The sequence below is a fragment of the Stenella coeruleoalba genome (assembly GCF_951394435.1).
Source record: "Stenella coeruleoalba genome assembly, contig: scaffold_52, whole genome shotgun sequence".
NCBI lineage: Eukaryota > Metazoa > Chordata > Mammalia > Artiodactyla > Delphinidae > Stenella > Stenella coeruleoalba.
In genome coordinates, this window is record NW_027646181.1 from 2,118,701 (window position 1) to 2,137,533 (window position 18,833).

At 43.8% G+C, this 18,833-nt stretch overlaps 1 long non-coding RNA gene across 8 annotated transcripts in view; it reads left to right on the forward strand.

Annotated features, from left to right (window-relative positions):
* Window positions 1–18,833, forward strand: part of LOC307181276 — a 2,057,065-nt gene that overhangs the window by 1,988,745 nt on the left and 49,487 nt on the right. The window contains exon 10 of one of the 8 annotated variants that reach the window (XR_013826315.1): window positions 6,712–6,764. The exons of the other annotated variants lie outside the window; for them this stretch is intronic. This is a non-coding gene — a long non-coding RNA (uncharacterized lncRNA). Of the gene's footprint in view, window positions 1–6,711; window positions 6,765–18,833 lie in introns of those variants that run through there. 8 annotated transcript variants of the gene reach the window in all.

Genomic DNA, 18,833 nt, shown 5'->3' on the forward strand with positions numbered 1-18,833 from the left:
ATTTGCTCACCGAACCTCTCCAATCCTATCACTGCTGCGTTTATGCCCCTGTACACATGCTTGATTCTCTTTCGGAGACATAGCAATCCATAGGTTTTAAGATACTTACTAGTCAGGTACATTCTTAGGCGTTAAATATGCGGTGTTGAGTCCATTTCGTTGAGCAAGGAGTACCTCTTGTCTATTCCATATTTGGCTTAAGGAACTTTATCTGTGCTCATTTCAATCTCTGGTTTTATGCAGCAACCCAACTCACCTTTCCCCTTAAGCAAGCATAAGTTGGTTTTCTAAATTTGAGAACCTGTTCTGTTTTGGAATTCAGTTCCTGTGTAGCCAAGTTTACATTCCGTGTATTAGTGATATCTTATGATATTTCTTTTTCTGTGTGACTTATTTCAGTTAGAATCATCGTACCTGAATCTACTCATTATGCTGCTATGGGCCTGATGACATAGATTTCATTGCTGAGTGATACTGCATTGTACGTAAGTACTACAAGTTCTTTATCCATTTTTCACTTTCTGCGATGTTGAACTTGTACTGTAAACGAGGTTCTTGTAAACAGAGCCGTTCCAAACTGTGGGGTGGCTGTGTCTTTTTGATTTATTTTCCCTAAGCTATAGGACCATAAGTGGAAGTGCCCTAGGCTCTGTTGCTTTGTTTTTTAGATGTTTCAGGAAACACCATACACTTCTCCCAAGTGTCTGTTGGCAATTTACATCCCGCCCATCAGCATAACAAGGCTCCCAGTTCTCAATGGCCTGTTGCCTTTCTGGATTTTACACTTTTTTCAGATGGTCCTTTTGACCGGGGGGAAGTGAGACTTCATTGTAGTGCAGATTTCCTTTGCAAGCTTGCTTGGTTGGCCAAAAAGGGCGTATGCGTTGTTTCCTGAATATATTCAGGAAAAAACGCATACGCCCTTTTTGGCCAAGTGCATCATTGTGGACGTTCTGCCTCTTTTCCTATGCTTTCAATGCAATTCCAGTCTACCTCCTGAAATCGGTTTCCTGCAATTCTGCCCCGCTTTCAAGTCCTCTTGGCAGCCTTACTTCAGTCTATTTTTGGACGATAGCTGTCATTTATAACTCTGCAGGTTTGTGAATTACAGTGACCCTGAGCTCCTTTCTTCAACTCGCTTTCTTGTGAGATGGCCGCAACACCGCAGGATGGCTTCAGGCCCTAATCTGGTTCCGGCACGGCACGCTGAGCCTTTGGTTAATTCCTCTTCCTGGTGGGAAATGAGAGTTAAATTTGCCCGTCCAGACACCTCCAGCTAGTCTCTCATTGGTTCTCGCTATTGCTGTTCATCTTCCGCAGAAATTGCAAACTGGGCCAAACAGGAGGTTAAAGGGACTGACTCTCCAAGTGGGGAGAGTGTTAGTAAAGCGTCTGGAATGTTGCACCCGAGTACCAGGGTACGAAAACTGAGACATATTTGAACACGTCTCCCGATCACATGGTTGATCATACTCTGGGTTCCACATGCATGTTTTAGCTGAAGGAAGAATACCTAAAACCTGGGTAGTTGAAACCCGTGGAATGGGTACCATGCAATATGACTTCAAAGGGTCTTCATTTGCTCACCGAACCTCTCCAATCCTATCACTGCTGCGTTTATGCCCCTGTACACATGCTTGATTCTCTTTCGGAGACATAGCAATCTATAGGTTTTAAGATACTTACTAGTCAGGTACATTCTTAGGCGTTTAATATGCGATGTTGAGTCCATTTCGTTGAGCAAGTAGTAGCTCTTGTCTATTCCATATTTGGCTTAAGGAACTTTATCTGTGCTCATTGCAATCTCTGGTTTTATGCAGCACCCCAACTCACCTTTACCCTTAAGCAAGCATAAGTTGGTTTTCTAAATTTGAGACCCTGTTCTGTTCTGTAATTCAGTTCCTGTGTAGCCAAGTTTACATTCCGTGTATTACTGATATCTTATGATGTTTCTTTTTCTGTGTGACTTATTTCAGTTAGAATCATCATACCTGAATCCACTCATTGTGCTGCTAAGGGCCTGATGACACAGATTTCATTGCTGAGTGATATTGATTTGTAAGTAAATACCACAACTTCTTTATCCATTTTTCACTTTCTGCGATGTTGAACTTGTACTGTAAACGAGGTTCTTGTAAACAGAGCCGTTCAAAACCTTGGGGTGGCTGTGTCTTTTTGATTGTAATTTCCCTAAGCTATAGGACCATAAGTGGAAGTGCCCTAGGTTCTGTTGCTTTGTTTTTTAGATGTTTCAGGAAACACCATACACTTCTCCCGAGTGGTTGTTGACAATTTACATCCCGCCCATCAGCATAACAAGGCTCCCAGTTCTCCATGGCCTGTCCTGCCTTTCTGGATTTTACACTTTTTTCAGATGGCCCTTTTGACCGGGGGGAAGTGAGACTTCATTGTAGTGCAGATTTCCTTTGCAAGCTTGCTTGGTTGGCCAAAAAGGGCGTATGCGTTTTTTCCTGAATATATTCAGGAAAAAACGCATATGCCCTTTTTGGCCAAGTGCATCATTGTGGACGTTCTGCCTCTTTTCCTATGCTTTCAATGCAATTCCAGTCTACCTCCTGAAATCGGTTTCCTGCAATTCTGCCCCGCTTTCAAGTCCTCTTGGCAGCCTTACTTCAGTCTATTTTTGGACGATAGCTGTCATTTATAACTCTGCAGGTTTGTGAATTACAGTGCCCCTGAGCTCCTTTCTTCAACTCGCTTTCTTGTGACCTGGCCGCAACACCGCAGGATGGCTTCAGGCCCTAATCTGGTTCCAGTACGGCACGCTGAGCCTTTGGTTATTTCCTCTTCCTGGTGGGAAATGAGAGTTAAATTTGCCCGTCCAGACACCTCCAGCTAGCCTCTCATTGGTTCTCGCTATTCCTGTTCATCTTCCGCAGAAATTGCAAACTGTGCCAAACAGGAGGTTAAAGGTGCTGACTCTCCAAGTGGGGAGAGTGTTAGTAAAGCGTCTGGAATGTTGCACCCGAGTACCAGGGGAGGAAAACTGAGACATATTTGAACACGTCTCCCGATCACATGGTTGATCATACTCTGGGTTCCACATGCATGTTTTAGCTGAAGGAAGAATATCTAAAACCTGGGTAGTTGAAACCCGTGGAATGGGTACCATGCAATATGACTTCAAAGAGTCTTCATTTGCTCACCGAACCTCTCCAATCCTATCACTGCTGCGTTTATGCCCCTGTACACATGCTTGATTCTCTTTCGGAGACATAGCAATCCATAGGTTTTAAGATACTTACTAGTCAGGTACATTCTTAGGCGTTAAATATGCGGTGTTGAGTCCATTTCGTTGAGCAAGGAGTACCTCTTGTCTATTCCATATTTGGCTTAAGGAACTTTATCTGTGCTCATTTCAATCTCTGGTTTTATGCAGCAACCCAACTCACCTTTCCCCTTAAGCAAGCATAAGTTGGTTTTCTAAATTTGAGAACCTGTTCTGTTTTGGAATTCAGTTCCTGTGTAGCCAAGTTTACATTCCGTGTATTAGTGATATCTTATGATATTTCTTTTTCTGTGTGACTTATTTCAGTTAGAATCATCGTACCTGAATCTACTCATTATGCTGCTATGGGCCTGATGACATAGATTTCATTGCTGAGTGATACTGCATTGTACGTAAGTACTACAAGTTCTTTATCCATTTTTCACTTTCTGCGATGTTGAACTTGTACTGTAAACGAGGTTCTTGTAAACAGAGCCGTTCCAAACTGTGGGGTGGCTGTGTCTTTTTGATTTATTTTCCCTAAGCTATAGGACCATAAGTGGAAGTGCCCTAGGCTCTGTTGCTTTGTTTTTTAGATGTTTCAGGAAACACCATACACTTCTCCCAAGTGTCTGTTGGCAATTTACATCCCGCCCATCAGCATAACAAGGCTCCCAGTTCTCAATGGCCTGTTGCCTTTCTGGATTTTACACTTTTTTCAGATGGTCCTTTTGACCGGGGGGAAGTGAGACTTCATTGTAGTGCAGATTTCCTTTGCAAGCTTGCTTGGTTGGCCAAAAAGGGCGTATGCGTTGTTTCCTGAATATATTCAGGAAAAAACGCATACGCCCTTTTTGGCCAAGTGCATCATTGTGGACGTTCTGCCTCTTTTCCTATGCTTTCAATGCAATTCCAGTCTACCTCCTGAAATCGGTTTCCTGCAATTCTGCCCCGCTTTCAAGTCCTCTTGGCAGCCTTACTTCAGTCTATTTTTGGACGATAGCTGTCATTTATAACTCTGCAGGTTTGTGAATTACAGTGCCCCTGAGCTCCTTTCTTCAACTCGCTTTCTTGTGAGATGGCCGCAACACCGCAGGATGGCTTCAGGCCCTAATCTGGTTCCGGCACGGCACGCTGAGCCTTTGGTTAATTCCTCTTCCTGGTGGGAAATGAGAGTTAAATTTGCCCGTCCAGACACCTCCAGCTAGTCTCTCATTGGTTCTCGCTATTCCTGTTCATCTTCCGCAGAAATTGCAAACTGGGCCAAACAGGAGGTTAAAGGCGCTGACTCTCCAAGTGGGGAGAGTGTTAGTAAAGCGTCTGGAATGTTGCACCCGAGTACCAGGGTACGAAAACTGAGACATATTTGAACACGTCTCCCGATCACATGGTTGATCATACTCTAGGTTCCACATGCATGTTTTAGCTGAAGGAAGAATACCTTAAACCTGGAGAGTTGAGACCCGTGTAATGGGTACCATGCAATATGACTTCAAAGGGTCTTCATTTGCTCACCGAACCTCTCCAATCCTATCACTGCTGCGTTTATGCCCCTGTACACATGCTTGATTCTCTTTTGGAGACATAGCAATCCATAGGTTTTACGATACTTACTAGTCAGGTACATTCTTAGGCGTTTAATATGCGGTGTTGAGTCCATTTCGTTGAGCAAGGAGTAGCTCTTGTCTATTCCATATTTGACTTAAGGAACTTTATCTGTGCTCATTTCAATCTCTGGTTTTATGCAGCACCCCAACTCACCTTTACCCTTAAGCAAGCATAAGTTGGTTTTCTAAATTTGAGACCCTGTTCTGTTCTGTAATTCAGTTCCTGTGTAGCCAAGTTTACATTCCGTGTATTAGTGATATCTTATGATGTTTCTTTTTCTGTGTGACTTATTTCAGTTAGAATCATCATACCTGAATCCACTCATTGTGATGCTAAGGGCCTGTGACATAGATTTCATTGCTGAGTGATATTGCTTCGTAAGTAAATACCACAAATTCTTTATCCATTTTCCACTTTCTGCGATTTTGAAATTGTACTGTAAACGAGGTTCTTGTAAACAGAGGTGTCCCAAACTTTGGGGTGGCTGTGTCTTTTTGATTTTAATTTCCCTAAGCTATAGGACCATAAGTGGCAGTGCCTTAGGCTCTGTTGCTTTGTTTTTTCCATGTTTCAGGAAACACCATACACTTCTCCCGAGTGGTTGTTGGCAATTTACATCCCGCCCATCAGCATAACAAGGCTCCCAGTTCTCCATGACCTGTCCTGCCTTTCTGGATTTTACACTTTTTTCAGATGGCCCTTTTGACCGGGGGGAAGTGAGACTTCATTGTAGTGCAGATTTCCTTTGCAAGTTTGCTTGGTTGGCCAAAAAGGGCATATGCGTTTTTTCCTGAATATATTCAGGAAAAAACGCATACGCCCTTTTTGGCCAAGTGCATCATTGTGGACGTTCTGCCTCTTTTCCTATGCTTTCAATGCAATTCCAGTCTACCTCCTGAAATCGGTTTCCTGCAATTCTGCCCCGCTTTCAAGTCCTCTTGGCAGCCTTACTTCAGTCTATCTTTGGACGATAGCTGTCATTTATAACTCTGCAGGTTTGTGAATTACAGTGCCCCTGAGCTCCTTTCTTCAACTCGCTTTCTTTTGAGCTGGTCGCAACACCGCAGGATGGCTTCAGGCCCTAATCTGGTTCCGGTACGGCACGCTGAGCCTTTGGTTATTTCCTCTTCCTGGTGGGAAATGAGAGTTAAATTTGCCCGTCCAGACACCTCCAGCTAGCCTCTCATTGGTTCTCGCTATTCCTGTTCATCTTCTGCAGAAATTGCAAACTGGGCCAAACAGGAGGTTAAAGGCGCTGACTCTCCAAGTCGGGAGAGTGTTAGTAAAGCGTCTGGAGTGTTGCACCCGAGTACCAGGGGAGGAAAACTGAGACATATTTGAACACGTCTCCCGTTCACATGGTTGATCATACTTGGGTTCCACATGCATGTTTTAGCTGAAGGAAGAATACCTTAAACCTGGAGAGTTAAGACCCGTGTAATGGGTACCATGCAATATGACTTCAAAGGGTCTTCATTTGCTCACCGAACCTCTCCAATCCTATCACTGCTGCGTTTATGCCCCTGTGCACATGCTTGATTCTCTTTCGGAGACATAGCAATCCATAGGTTTTAAGATACTTACTAGTCAGGTACATTCTTAGGCATTTAATATGCGGTGTTGAGTCCATTTCGTTGAGCAAGGAGTAGCTCTTGTCTATTCCATATTTGACTTAAGGAACTTTATCTGTGCTCATTTCAATCTCTGGTTTTATGCAGCACCCCAACTCACCTTTACCCTTAAGCAAGCATAAGTTGGTTTTCTAAATTTGAGACCCTGTTCTGTTCTGTAATTCAGTTCCTGTGTAGCCAAGTTTACATTCCGTGTATTACTGATATCTTATGATGTTTCTTTTTCTGTGTGACTTACTTCAGTTAGAATCATCATACCTGACTCCACTCATTGTGCTGCTAAGGGCCTGATGACACAGATTTCATTGCTGAGTGATATTGCTTTGTAAGTAAATACCACAACTTCTTTATCCATTTTTCACTTTCTGCGATGTTGAACTTGTACTGTAAATGAGGTTCTTGTAAACAGAGCCGTTCCAAACTTTGGGGTGGCTGTGTCTTTTTGATTTTAATTTCTCTAAGCTATAGGACCATAAGTGGAAGTGCCCTAGGTTCTGTTGCTTTGTTTTTTAGATGTTTCAGGAAACACCATACACTTCTCCCGAGTGGTTGTTGGCAATTTACATCCCGCCCATCAGCATAACAAGGCTCCCAGTTCTCCATGGCCTGTCCTGCCTTTCTGGATTTTACACTTTTTTCAGATGGCCCTTTTGACCGGGGGGAAGTGAGACTTCATTGTAGTGCAGATTTCCTTTGCAAGCTTGCTTGGTTGGCCAAAAAGGGCGTATGCGTTTTTTCCTGAATATATTCAGGAAAAAACGCATACGCCCTTTTTGGCCAAGTGCATCATTGTGGACGTTCTGCCTCTTTTCCTATGCTTTCAATGCAATTCCAGTCTACCTCCTGAAATCGGTTTCCTGCAATTCTGCCCCGCTTTCAAGTCCTCTTGGCAGCCTTACTTCAGTCTATTTTTGGACGATAGCTGTCATTTATAACTCTGCAGGTTTGTGAATTACAGTGCCCCTGAGCTCCTTTCTTCAACTCGTTTTCTTGTGAGCTGGCCGCAACACCGCAGGATGGCTTCAGGCCCTAATCTTGTTCCGGCCCGGCATGCTGAGCCTTTGGTTAATTCCTCTTCCTGGTGGGAAATGAGAGTTAAATTTGCCCGTCCAGACACCTCCAGCTAGCCTCTCATTGGTTCTCGCTATTCCTGTTCATCTTCCGCAGAAATTGCAAACTGGGCCAAACAGGTGGTTAAAGGGACTGACTCTCCAAGTCGGGCGAGTGTTAGTAAAGCGTCTGGAATGTTGCACCCGAGTACCAGGGGAGGAAAACTGAGACATATTTGAACACGTCTCCCGTTCACATGGTTGATCATACTCTGGGTTCCACATGCATGTTTTAGCTGAAGGAAGAATACCTTAAACCTGGAGAGTTGAGACCCGTGTAATGGGTACCATGCAATATGACTTCAAAGGGTCTTCATTTGCTCACCGAACCTCTCCAATCCTATCACTGCTGCGTTTATGCCCCTGTACACACGCTTGATTCTCTTTTGGAGACATAGCAATCCATAGGTTTTAAGATACTTACTAGTCAGGTACATTCTTCGGCGTTTAATATGGGGTTTTGAGTCCATTTCGTTGAGCAAGGAGTAGCTCTTGTCTATTCCATATTTGGCTTAAGGAACTTTATCTGTGCTCATTTCAATCTCTGGTTTTATGCAGCACCCCAACTCACCTTTCCCCTTAAGCAAGCAGAAGTTGGTTTTCTAAATTTGAGACCCTGTTCTGTTCTGTAATTCAGTTCCTGTGTAGCCAAGTTTACATTCCGTGTATTACTGATATCTTATGATGTTTCTTTTTCTGTGTGACTTATTTCAGTTAGAATTATCATACCTGAATCCACTCATTGTGCTGCTAAGGGCCTGATGACACAGATTTCATTGCTGAGTGATATTGCTTTGTAAGTAAATACCACAACTTCTTTATCCATTTTTCACTTTCTGTGATATTGAACTTGTACGGTAAACGAGGTTCTTGTAAACGGAGGCGTTCCAAACTTTGGGGTGGCTGTGTCTTTTTGATTTTAATGTCCCTAAGCTATAGGACCATAAGTGGAAGTGCCCTAGGCTCTGTTGCTTTGTTTTTTAGATGTTTCAGGAAACACCATACACTTCTCCCTAGAGTCTGTTGGCAATTTACATCCCGCCCATCAGCATAACAAGGCTCCCAGTTCTCCACGGCCTGTCCTGCCTTTCTGGATTTTACACTTTTTTCAGATGGCCCTTTTGACCGGGGGGAAGTGAGACTTCATTGTAGTGCAGATTTCCTTTGCAAGCTTGCTTGGTTGGCCAAAAAGGGCGTATGCGTTTTTTCCTGAATATATTCAGGAAAAAACGCATACGCCCTTTTTGGCCAAGTGCATCATTGTGGACGTTCTGCCTCTTTTCCTATGCTTTCAATGCAATTCCAGTCTACCTCCTGAAATCGGTTTCCTGCAATTCTGCCCCGCTTTCAAGTCCTCTTGGCAGCCTTACTTCAGTCTATTTTTGGACGATTGCTGTCATTTATAACTCTGCAGGTTTGTGAATTACAGTGCCCCTGAGCTCCTTTCTTCAACTCGCTTTCTTGTGAGCTGGCCGCAACACCGCAGGATGGCTTCAGGCCCTAATCTGGTTCCGGCACGGCACGCTGAGCCTTTGGTTAATTCCTCTTCCTGGTGGGAAATGAGAGTTAAATTTGCCCGTCCAGACACCTCCAGCTAGTCTCTCATTGGTTCTCGCTATTCCTGTTCATCTTCCGCAGAAATTGCAAACTGGGCCAAACAGGAGGTTAAAGGTGCTGACTCTCCAAGTGGGGAGAGTGTTAGTAAAGCATCTGGAATGTTGCACCCGAGTACCAGGGTACGAAAACTGAGACATATTTGAACACGTCTCCCGATCACATGGTTGATCATACTCTGGGTTCCACATGCATGTTTTAGCTGAAGGAAGAATACCTAAAACCTGGGTAGTTGAAACCCGTGGAATGGGTACCATGCAATATGACTTCAAAGGGTCTTCATTTGCTCACAGAACCTCTCCAATCCTATCACTGCTGCGTTTATGCCCCTGTACACATGCTTGATTCTCTTTCGGAGACATAGCAATCCGTAGGTTTTAAGATACTTACTAGTCAGGTACATTCTTAGGCGTTTAATATGCGGTGTTGAGTCCATTTCGTTGAGCAAGGAGTAGCTCTTGTCTATTCCATATTTGACTTAAGGAACTTTATCTGTGCTCATTTCAATCTCTGGTTTTATGCAGCACCCCAACTCACCTTTACCCTTAAGCAAGCATAAGTTGGTTTTCTAAATTTGAGACCCTGTTCTGTTCTGTAATTCAGTTCCTGTGTAGCCAAGTTTACATTCCGTGTATTACTGATATCTTATGATGTTTCTTTTTCTGTGTGACTTACTTCAGTTAGAATCATCATACCTGAATCCACTCATTGTGCTGCTAAGGGCCTGATGACACAGATTTCATTGCTGAGTGATATTGCTTTGTAAGTAAATACCACAACTTCTTTCTCCATTTTTCACTTTCTGCGATGTTGAACTTGTACTGTAAACGAGGTTCTTGTAAACAGAGCCGTTCCAAACTTTGGGGTGGCTGTGTCTTTTTGATTTTAATTTCCCTAAGCTATAGGACCATAAGTGGAAGTGCCCTAGATTCTGTTGCTTTGTTTTTTAGATGTTTCAGGAAACACCATACACTTCTCCCGAGTGGTTGTTGGCAATTTACATCCCGCCCATCAGCATAACAAGTCTCCCAGTTCTTCATGGCCTGTCCTGCCTTTCTGGATTTTACACTTTCTTCAGATGGCCCTTTTGACCGGGGAGAAGTGAGACTTCATTGTAGTGCAGATTTCCTTTGCAAGCTTGCTTGGTTGGCCAAAAAGGGCGTATGCGTTTTTTCCTGAATATATTCAGGAAAAAACGCATACGCCCTTTTTGGCCAAGTGCATCATTGTGGACGTTCTGCCTCTTTTCCTATGCTTTCAATGCAATTCCAGTCTACCTCCTGAAATCGGTTTCCTGCAATTCTGCCCCGCTTTCAAGTCCTCTTGGCAGCCTTACTTCAGTCTATTTTTGGACAATAGCTGTCATTTATAACTCTGCAGGTTTGTGAATTACAGTGCCCCTGAGCTCCTTTCTTCAACTCGCTTTCTTGTGACCTGGCCGCAACACCGCAGGATGGCTTCAGGCCCTAATTTTGTTCCGGCCCGGCATGCTGAGCCTTTGATTAATTCCTCTTCCTGGTGGGAAATGAGAGTTAAATTTGCCCGTCCAGACACCTCCAGCTAGCCTCTCATTGGTTCTCGCTATTCCTGTTCATCTTCCGCAGAAATTGCAAACTGGGCCAAACAGGAGTTTAAAGGGACTGACTCTCCAAGTCGGGAGAGTGTTAGTAAAGCGTCTGGAATGTTGCACCCCAGTACCAGGGGAGGAAAACTGAGACATATTTGAACACGTCTCCCGTTCACATGGTTGATCATACTCTGGGTTCCACATGCATGTTTTAGCTGAAGGAAGAATACCTTAAACCTGGAGAGTTGAGACCCGTGTAATGGGTACCATGCAATATGACTTCAAAGGGTCTTCATTTGCTCACCGAACCTCTCCAATCCTATCACTGCTGCGTTTATGCCCCTGTACACACGCTTGATTCTCTTTTGGAGACATAGCAATCCATAGGTTTTAAGATACTTACTAGTCAGGTACATTCTTAGGCGTTTAATATGGGGTTTTGAGTCCATTTCGTTGAGCAAGGAGTAGCTCTTGTGTATTCCATATTTGGCTTAAGGAACTTTATCTGTGCTCATTTCAATCTCTGGTTTTATGCAGCACCCCAACTCACCTTTCCCCTTAAGCAAGCATAAGTTGGTTTTCTAAATTTGAGACCCTGTTCTGTTCTGTAATTCAGTTCCTGTGTAGCCAAGTTTACATTCCGTGTATTACTGATATCTTATGATGTTTCTTTTTCTGTGTGACTTATTTCAGTTAGAATCATCATACCTGAATCCACTCATTGTGCTGCTAAGGGCCTGATGACACAGATTTCATTCCTGAGTGATATTGCTTTGTAAGTAAATACCACAACTTCTTTATCCATTTTTCACTTTCTGCGATGTTGAACTTGTACTGTAAACGAGGTTCTTGTAAACAGAGGCGTCCCAAACATTGGGGTGGCTGTGTCTTTTTGATTTTAATTTCCCTAAGCTATAGGACCATAAGTGGAAGTGCCCTAGGTTCTGTTGCTTTGTTTTTTAGATGTTTCAGGAAACACCATACACTTCTCCCTAGTGTCTGTTGGCAATTTACATCCCGCCCATCAGCATAACAAGGCTCCCAGTTCTCCATGGCCTGTCCTGCCTTTCTGGATTTTACACTTTTTTCAGATGGACCTTTTGACCGGGGAGAAGTGAGACTTCATTGTAGTGCAGATGTCCTTTGCAAGTTTGCTTGGTTGGCCAAAAAGAGCGTATGCGTTTTTTCCTGAATATATTCAGGAAAAAACGCATACGCTCTTTTTGGCCAAGTGCATCATTGTGGACGTTCGGCCTCTTTTCCTATGCTTTCAATGCAATTCCAGTCTACCTCCTGAAATCGGTTTCCTGCAATTCTGTCCCACTTTCAAGTCCTCTTGGCAGCCTTACTTCAGTCTATTTTTGGACGATAGCTGTCATTTATAACTCTGCAGGTTTGTGAATTACAGTGCCCCTGAGCTCCTTTCTTCAACTCGCTTTCTTTTGAGCTGGCCGCAACACCGCAGGATGGCTTCAGGCCCTAATCTGGTTCCGGCACGGCACGCTGAGCCTTTGGTTAATTCCTCTTCCTGGTGGGAAATGAGAGTTAAATTTGCCCGTCCAGACACCTCCAGCTAGTCTCTCATTGGTTCTCGCTATTCCTGTTCATCTTCCGCACAAATTGCAAACTGGTCCAAACAGGAGGTTAAAGGTGCTGACTCTCCAAGTGGGGAGAGTGTTAGTAAAGCGTCTGGAATGTTGCACCCGAGTACCAGGGTACGAAAACTGAGACATATTTGAACACGTCTCCCGATCACATGGTTGATCATACTCTGGGTTCCACATGAATGTTTTAGCTGAAGGAAGAATACCTTAAACCTGGAGAGTTGAGACCCGTGTAATGGGTACCATGCAATATGACTTCAAAGGGTCTTCATTTGCTCACCGAACCTCTCCAATCCTATCACTGCTGCGTTTATGCCCCTGTACACACGCTTGATTCTCTTTTGGAGACATAGCAATCCATAGGTTTTAAGATACTTACTAGTCAGGTACATTCTTAGGCGTTTAATATGGGGTTTTGAGTCCATTTCGTTGAGCAAGGAGTAGCTCTTGTCTATTCCATATTTGACTTAAGGAACTTTATCTGTGCTCATTTCAATCTCTGGTTTTATGCAGCACCCCAACTCACCTTTCCCCTTAAGCAAGCATAAGTTGGTTTTCTAAATTTGAGACCCTGTTCTGTTTTGGAATGCAGTTCCTGTGTAGCCAAGTTTACATTCCGTGTATTAGTGATATCTTATGATGTTTCTTTTTCTGTGTGACTTATTTCAGTTAGAATCATCGTACCTGAATCCACTCATCATGCTGCTACGGGCCTGATGACATAGATTTCATTGCTGAGTGATACTGCATTGTACGTAAGTACCACAAGTTCTTTATCCATTTTTCACTTTCTGTGATATTGAACTTGTACGGTAAACGAGGTTTTTGTAAACGGAGGCGTCCCAAACTTTGGGGTGGCTGTGTCTTTTTGATTTTAATTTCCCTAAGCTATAGGACCATAAGTGGAAGTGCCCTAGGCTCTGTTGCTTTGTTTTTTAGATGTTTCAGGAAACACCATACACTTCTCCCTAGTGTCTGTTGGCAATTTACATCCCGCCCATCAGCATAACAAGGCTCCCAGTTCTCCATGGCCTGTCCTGCCTTTCTGGATTTTACACTTTTTTCAGATGGCCCTTTTGACCGGGGGGAAGTGAGACTTCATTGTAGTGCAGATTTCCTTTGCAAGCTTGCTTGGTTGGCCAAAAAGGGCGTATGCGTTTTTTCCTGAATATATTCAGGAAAAAACGCATACGCCCTTTTTGGCCAAGTGCATCATTGTGGACGTTCTGCCTCTTTTCCTATGCTTTCAATGCAATTCCAGTCTACCTCCTGAAATCGGTTTCCTGCAATTCTGCCCCGCTTTCAAGTCCTCTTGGCAGCCTTACTTCAGTCTATTTTTGGACGATTGCTGTCATTTATAACTCTGCAGGTTTGTGAATTACAGTGCCCCTGAGCTCCTTTCTTCAACTCGCTTTCTTGTGAGCTGGCCGCAACACCGCAGGATGGCTTCAGGCCCTAATCTGGTTCCGGCACGGCACGCTGAGCCTTTGGTTAATTCCTCTTCCTGGTGGGAAATGAGAGTTAAATTTGCCCGTCCAGACACCTCCAGCTAGTCTCTCATTGGTTCTCGCTATTCCTGTTCATCTTCTACAGAAATTGCAAACTGGGCCAAACAGGAGGTTAAAGGTGCTGACTCTCCAAGTGGGGAGAGTGTTAGTAAAGCGTCTGGAATGTTGCACCCGAGTACCAGGGTACGAAAACTGAGACATATTTGAACACGTCTCCCGATCACATGGTTGATCATACTCTGGGTTCCACATGCATGTTTTAGGTGAAGGAAGTATACCTAAAACCTGGGTAGTTGAAACCCGTGTAATGGGTACCATGCAATATGACTTCAAAGGGTCTTCATTTGCTCACAGAACCTCTCCAATCCTATCACTGCTGCGTTTATGCCCCTGTACACATGCTTGATTCTCTTTCGGAGACATAGCAATCCATAGGTTTTAAGATACTTACTAGTCAGGTACATTCTTAGGCGTTTAATATGCGGTGTTGAGTCCATTTCGTTGAGCAAGGAGTAGCTCTTGTCTATTCCATATTTGACTTAAGGAACTTTATCTGTGCTCATTTCAATCTCTGGTTTTATGCAGCACCCCAACTCACCTTTACCCTTAAGCAAGCATAAGTTGGTTTTCTAAATTTGAGACCCTGTTCTGTTCTGTAATTCAGTTCCTGTGTAGCCAAGTTTACATTCCGTGTATTACTGATATCTTATGATGTTTCTTTTTCTGTGTGACTTATTTCAGTTAGAATCATCATACCTGAATCCACTCATTGTGCTGCTAAGGGCCTGATGACATAGATTTCATTGCTGAGTGATATTGCTTTGTAAGTAAATACCACAAATTCTTTCTCCATTTTTCACTTTCTGCGATGTTGAACTTGTACTGTAAACGAGGTTCTTGTAAACAGAGCCGTTCCAAACTTTGGGGTGGCTGTGTCTTTTTGATTTTAATTTCCCTAAGCTATAGGACCATAAGTGGAAGTGCCCTAGGTTCTGTTGCTTTGTTTTTTAGATGTTTCAGGAAACACCATACACTTCTCCCGAGTGGTTGTTGGCAATTTACATCCCGCCCATCAGCATAACAAGGCTCCCAGTTCTCCATGGCCTGTCCTGCCTTTCTGGATTTTACACTTTTTTCAGATGGCCCTTTTGACCAGGGGGAAGTGAAACTTCATTGTAGTGCAGATTTCCTTTGCAAGCTTGCTTGGTTGGCCAAAAAGGGCGTATGCGTTTTTTCCTGAATATATTCAGGAAAAAACGCATACGCCCTTTTTGGCCAAGTGCATCATTGTGGACGTTCTGCCTCTTTTCCTATGCTTTCAATGCAATTCCAGTCTACCTCCTGAAATCGGTTTCCTGCAATTCTGCCCCGCTTTCAAGTCCTCTTGGCAGCCTTACTTCAGTCTATTTTTGGACGATAGCTGTCATTTATAACTCTGCAGGTTTGTGAATTACAGTGCCCCTGAGCTCCTTTCTTCAACTCGCTTTCTTGTGACCTGGCCGCAACACCACAGGATGGCTTCAGGCCCTAATCCTGTTCCGGCCCGGCATGCTGAGCCTTTGGTTAATTCCTCTTCCTGGTGGGAAATGAGAGTTAAATTTGCCCGTCCAGACACCTCCAGCTAGCCTCTCATTGGTTCTCGCTATTCCTGTTCATCTTCCGCAGAAATTGCAAACTGGGCCAAACAGGAGGTTAAAGGGACTGACTCTCCAAATCGGGAGAGTGTTAGTAAAGCGTCTGGAATGTTGCACCCGAGTACCAGGGGAGGAAAACTGAGACATATTTGAACACGTCTCCCGTTCACATGGTTGATCATACTCTGGGTTCCACATGCATGTTTTAGCTGAAGGAAGAATACCTTAAACCTGGAGAGTTGAGACCCGTGTAATGGGTAGCATGCAATATGACTTCAAAGGGTCTTCATTTGCTCACCGAACCTCTCCAATCCTATCACTGCTGCGTTTATGCCCCTGTACACACGCTTGATTCTCTTTTGGAGACATAGCAATCCATAGGTTTTAAGATACTTACTAGTCAGGTACATTCTTAGGCGTTTAATATGGGGTTTTGAGTCCATTTCGTTGAGCAAGGAGTAGCTCCTGTCTATTCCATATTTGGCTTAAGGAACTTTATCTGTGCTCATTTCAATCTCTGGTTTTATGCAGCACCCCAACTCACCTTTCCCCTTAAGCAAGCATAAGTTGTTTTTCTAAATTTGAGACCCTGTTCTGTTTTGGAATGCAGTTCCTGTGTAGCCAAGTTTACATTCCGTGTATTAGTGATATCTTATGATGTTTCCTTTTCTGTGTGACTTATTTCAGTTAGAATCATCGTACCTGAATCCACTCATTATGCTGCTACGGACCTGATGACATAGATTTCATTGCTGAGTGATACTGCATTGTACGTAAGTACCACAAGTTCTTTATCCATTTTTCACTTTCTGTGATATTGAACTTGTACGGTAAACGAGGTTCTTGTAAACGGAGGCGTCCCAAACTTTGGGGTGGCTGTGTCTTTTTGATTTTAATTTCCCTAAGCTATAGGACCATAAGTGGAAGTGCCCTAGGCTCTGTTGCTTTGTTTTTTAGATGTTTCAGGAAACACCATACACTTCTCCCTAGTGTCTGTTGGCAATTTACATCCCGCCCATCAGCATAACAAGGCTCCCAGTTCTCCATGGCCTGTCCTGCCTTTCTGGATTTTACACTTTTTTCAGATGGCCCTTTTGACCGGGGGGAAGTGAAACTTCATTGTAGTGCAGATTTCCTTTGCAAGCTTGCTTGGTTGGCCAAAAAGGGCGTATGCGTTTTTTCCTGAATATATTCAGGAAAAAACGCATACGCCCTTTTTGGCCAAGTGCATCATTGTGGACGTTCTGCCTCTTTTCCTATGCTTTCAATGCAATTCCAGTCTACCTCCTGAAATCGGTTTCCTGCAATTCTGCCCCGCTTTCAAGTCCTCTTGGCAGCCTTACTTCAGTCTATTTTTGGACGATTGCTGTCATTTATAACTCTGCAGGTTTGTGAATTACAGTGCCCCTGAGCTCCTTTCTTCAACTCGCTTTCTTGTGAGCTGGCCGCAACACCGCAGGATGGCTTCAGGCCCTAATCTGGTTCCGGCACGGCACGCTGAGCCTTTGGTTAATTCCTCTTCCTGGTGGGAAATGAGAGTTAAATTTGCCCGTCCAGACACCTCCAGCTAGTCTCTCATTGGTTCTCGCTATTCCTGTTCATCTTCCGCAGAAATTGGAAACTGGGCCAAACAGGAGGTTAAAGGTGCTGACTCTCCAAGTGGGGAGAGTGTTAGTAAAGCGTCTGGAATGTTGCACCCGAGTACCAGGGTACGAAAACTGAGACATATTTGAACACGTCTCCCGATCACATGGTTGATCATACTCTGGGTTCCACATGCATGTTTTAGGTGAAGGAAGAATACCTAAAACCTGGGTAGTTGAAACCCGTGGAATGGGTACCATGCAATATGACTTCAATGCGTCTTCATTTGCTCACAGAACCTCTCCAATCCTATCACTGCTGCGTTTATGCCCCTGTACACATGCTTGATTCTCTTTCGGAGACATAGCAATCCATAGGTTTTAAGATATTTACTAGTCAGGTACATTCTTAGGCGTTTAATACGGGGTGTTGAGTCCATTTCGTTGAGCAAGGAGTAGCTCTTGTCTATTCCATATTTGGCTTAAGGAACTTTATCTGTGCTCATTTCAATCTCTGGTTTTATGCAGCACCCCAACTCACCTTTACCCTTAAGCAAGCATAAGTTTGTTTTCTAAATTTGAGACCCTGTTCTGTTCTGTAATTCAGTTCCTGTGTAGCCAAGTTTACATTCCGTGTATTACTGATATCTTATGATGTTTCTTTTTCTGTGTGACTTATTTCAGTTAGAATCACCATACCCGAATCCACTCATTATGCTGCTACGGGCCTGATGACACAGATTTCATTGCTGCATGATATTGCTTTGTAAGTAAATACCACAACTTCTTTATCCATTTTTCACTTTCTGTGATATTGCACTTGTACGGTAAACGAGGTTCTTGTAAACAGAGGCGTCCCAAACTTTGGGGTGGCTGTGTCTTTTTGATTTTAATTTCCCTAAGCTATAGGACCATAAGTGGCAGTGCCCTAGGCTCTGTTGCTTTGTTTTTTAGATGTTTCAGGAAACACCATACACTTCTCCCGAGTGGTTGTTGGCAATTTACATCCCGCCCATCAGCATAACAAGGCTCCCAGTTCTCCATGGCCTGTCCTGCCTTTCTGGATTTTACACTTTTTTCAGATGGCTCTTTTGACCGGGGGGAAGTGAGACTTCATTGTAGTGCAGATTTCCTTTGCAAGCTTGCTTGGTTGGCCAAAAAGGGCATATGCGTTTTTTCCTGAATATATTCAGGAAAAAACGCATATGCCCTTTTTGGCCAAGTGCATCATTGTGGACGTTCTGCCTCTTTTCCTATGCTTTCAATGCAATTCCAGTCTACCTCCTGAAATCGGTTTCCTGCAATTCTGCCCCGCTTTCAAGTCTTCTTGGCAGCCTTACTTCAGTCTATTTTGGGACGATAGCTGTCATTTATAATTCTGCCGGTTTGTGAATTACAGTGCCCCTGAGCTCCTTTCTTCAACTCGCTTTCTTTTGAGCTGGCCGCAACACCGCAGGATGGCTTCAGGCCCTAATCTGGTTCCGGTACGGCACGCTGAGCCTTTGGTTATTTCCTCTTCCTGGTGGGAAGTGAGAGTTAAATTTGCCCGTCCAGACACCTCCAGCTAGCCTCTCATTGGTTCTCGCTATTCCTGTTCATCTTCCGCAGAAATTGCAAACTGGGCCAAACAGGAGGTTAAAGGCGCTGACTCTCCAAGTGGGGAGAGTGTTAGTAAAGCGTCTGGAATGTTGCACCCGAGTACCAGGGGAGGAAAACTGAGACATATTTGAACACGTCTCCCGATCA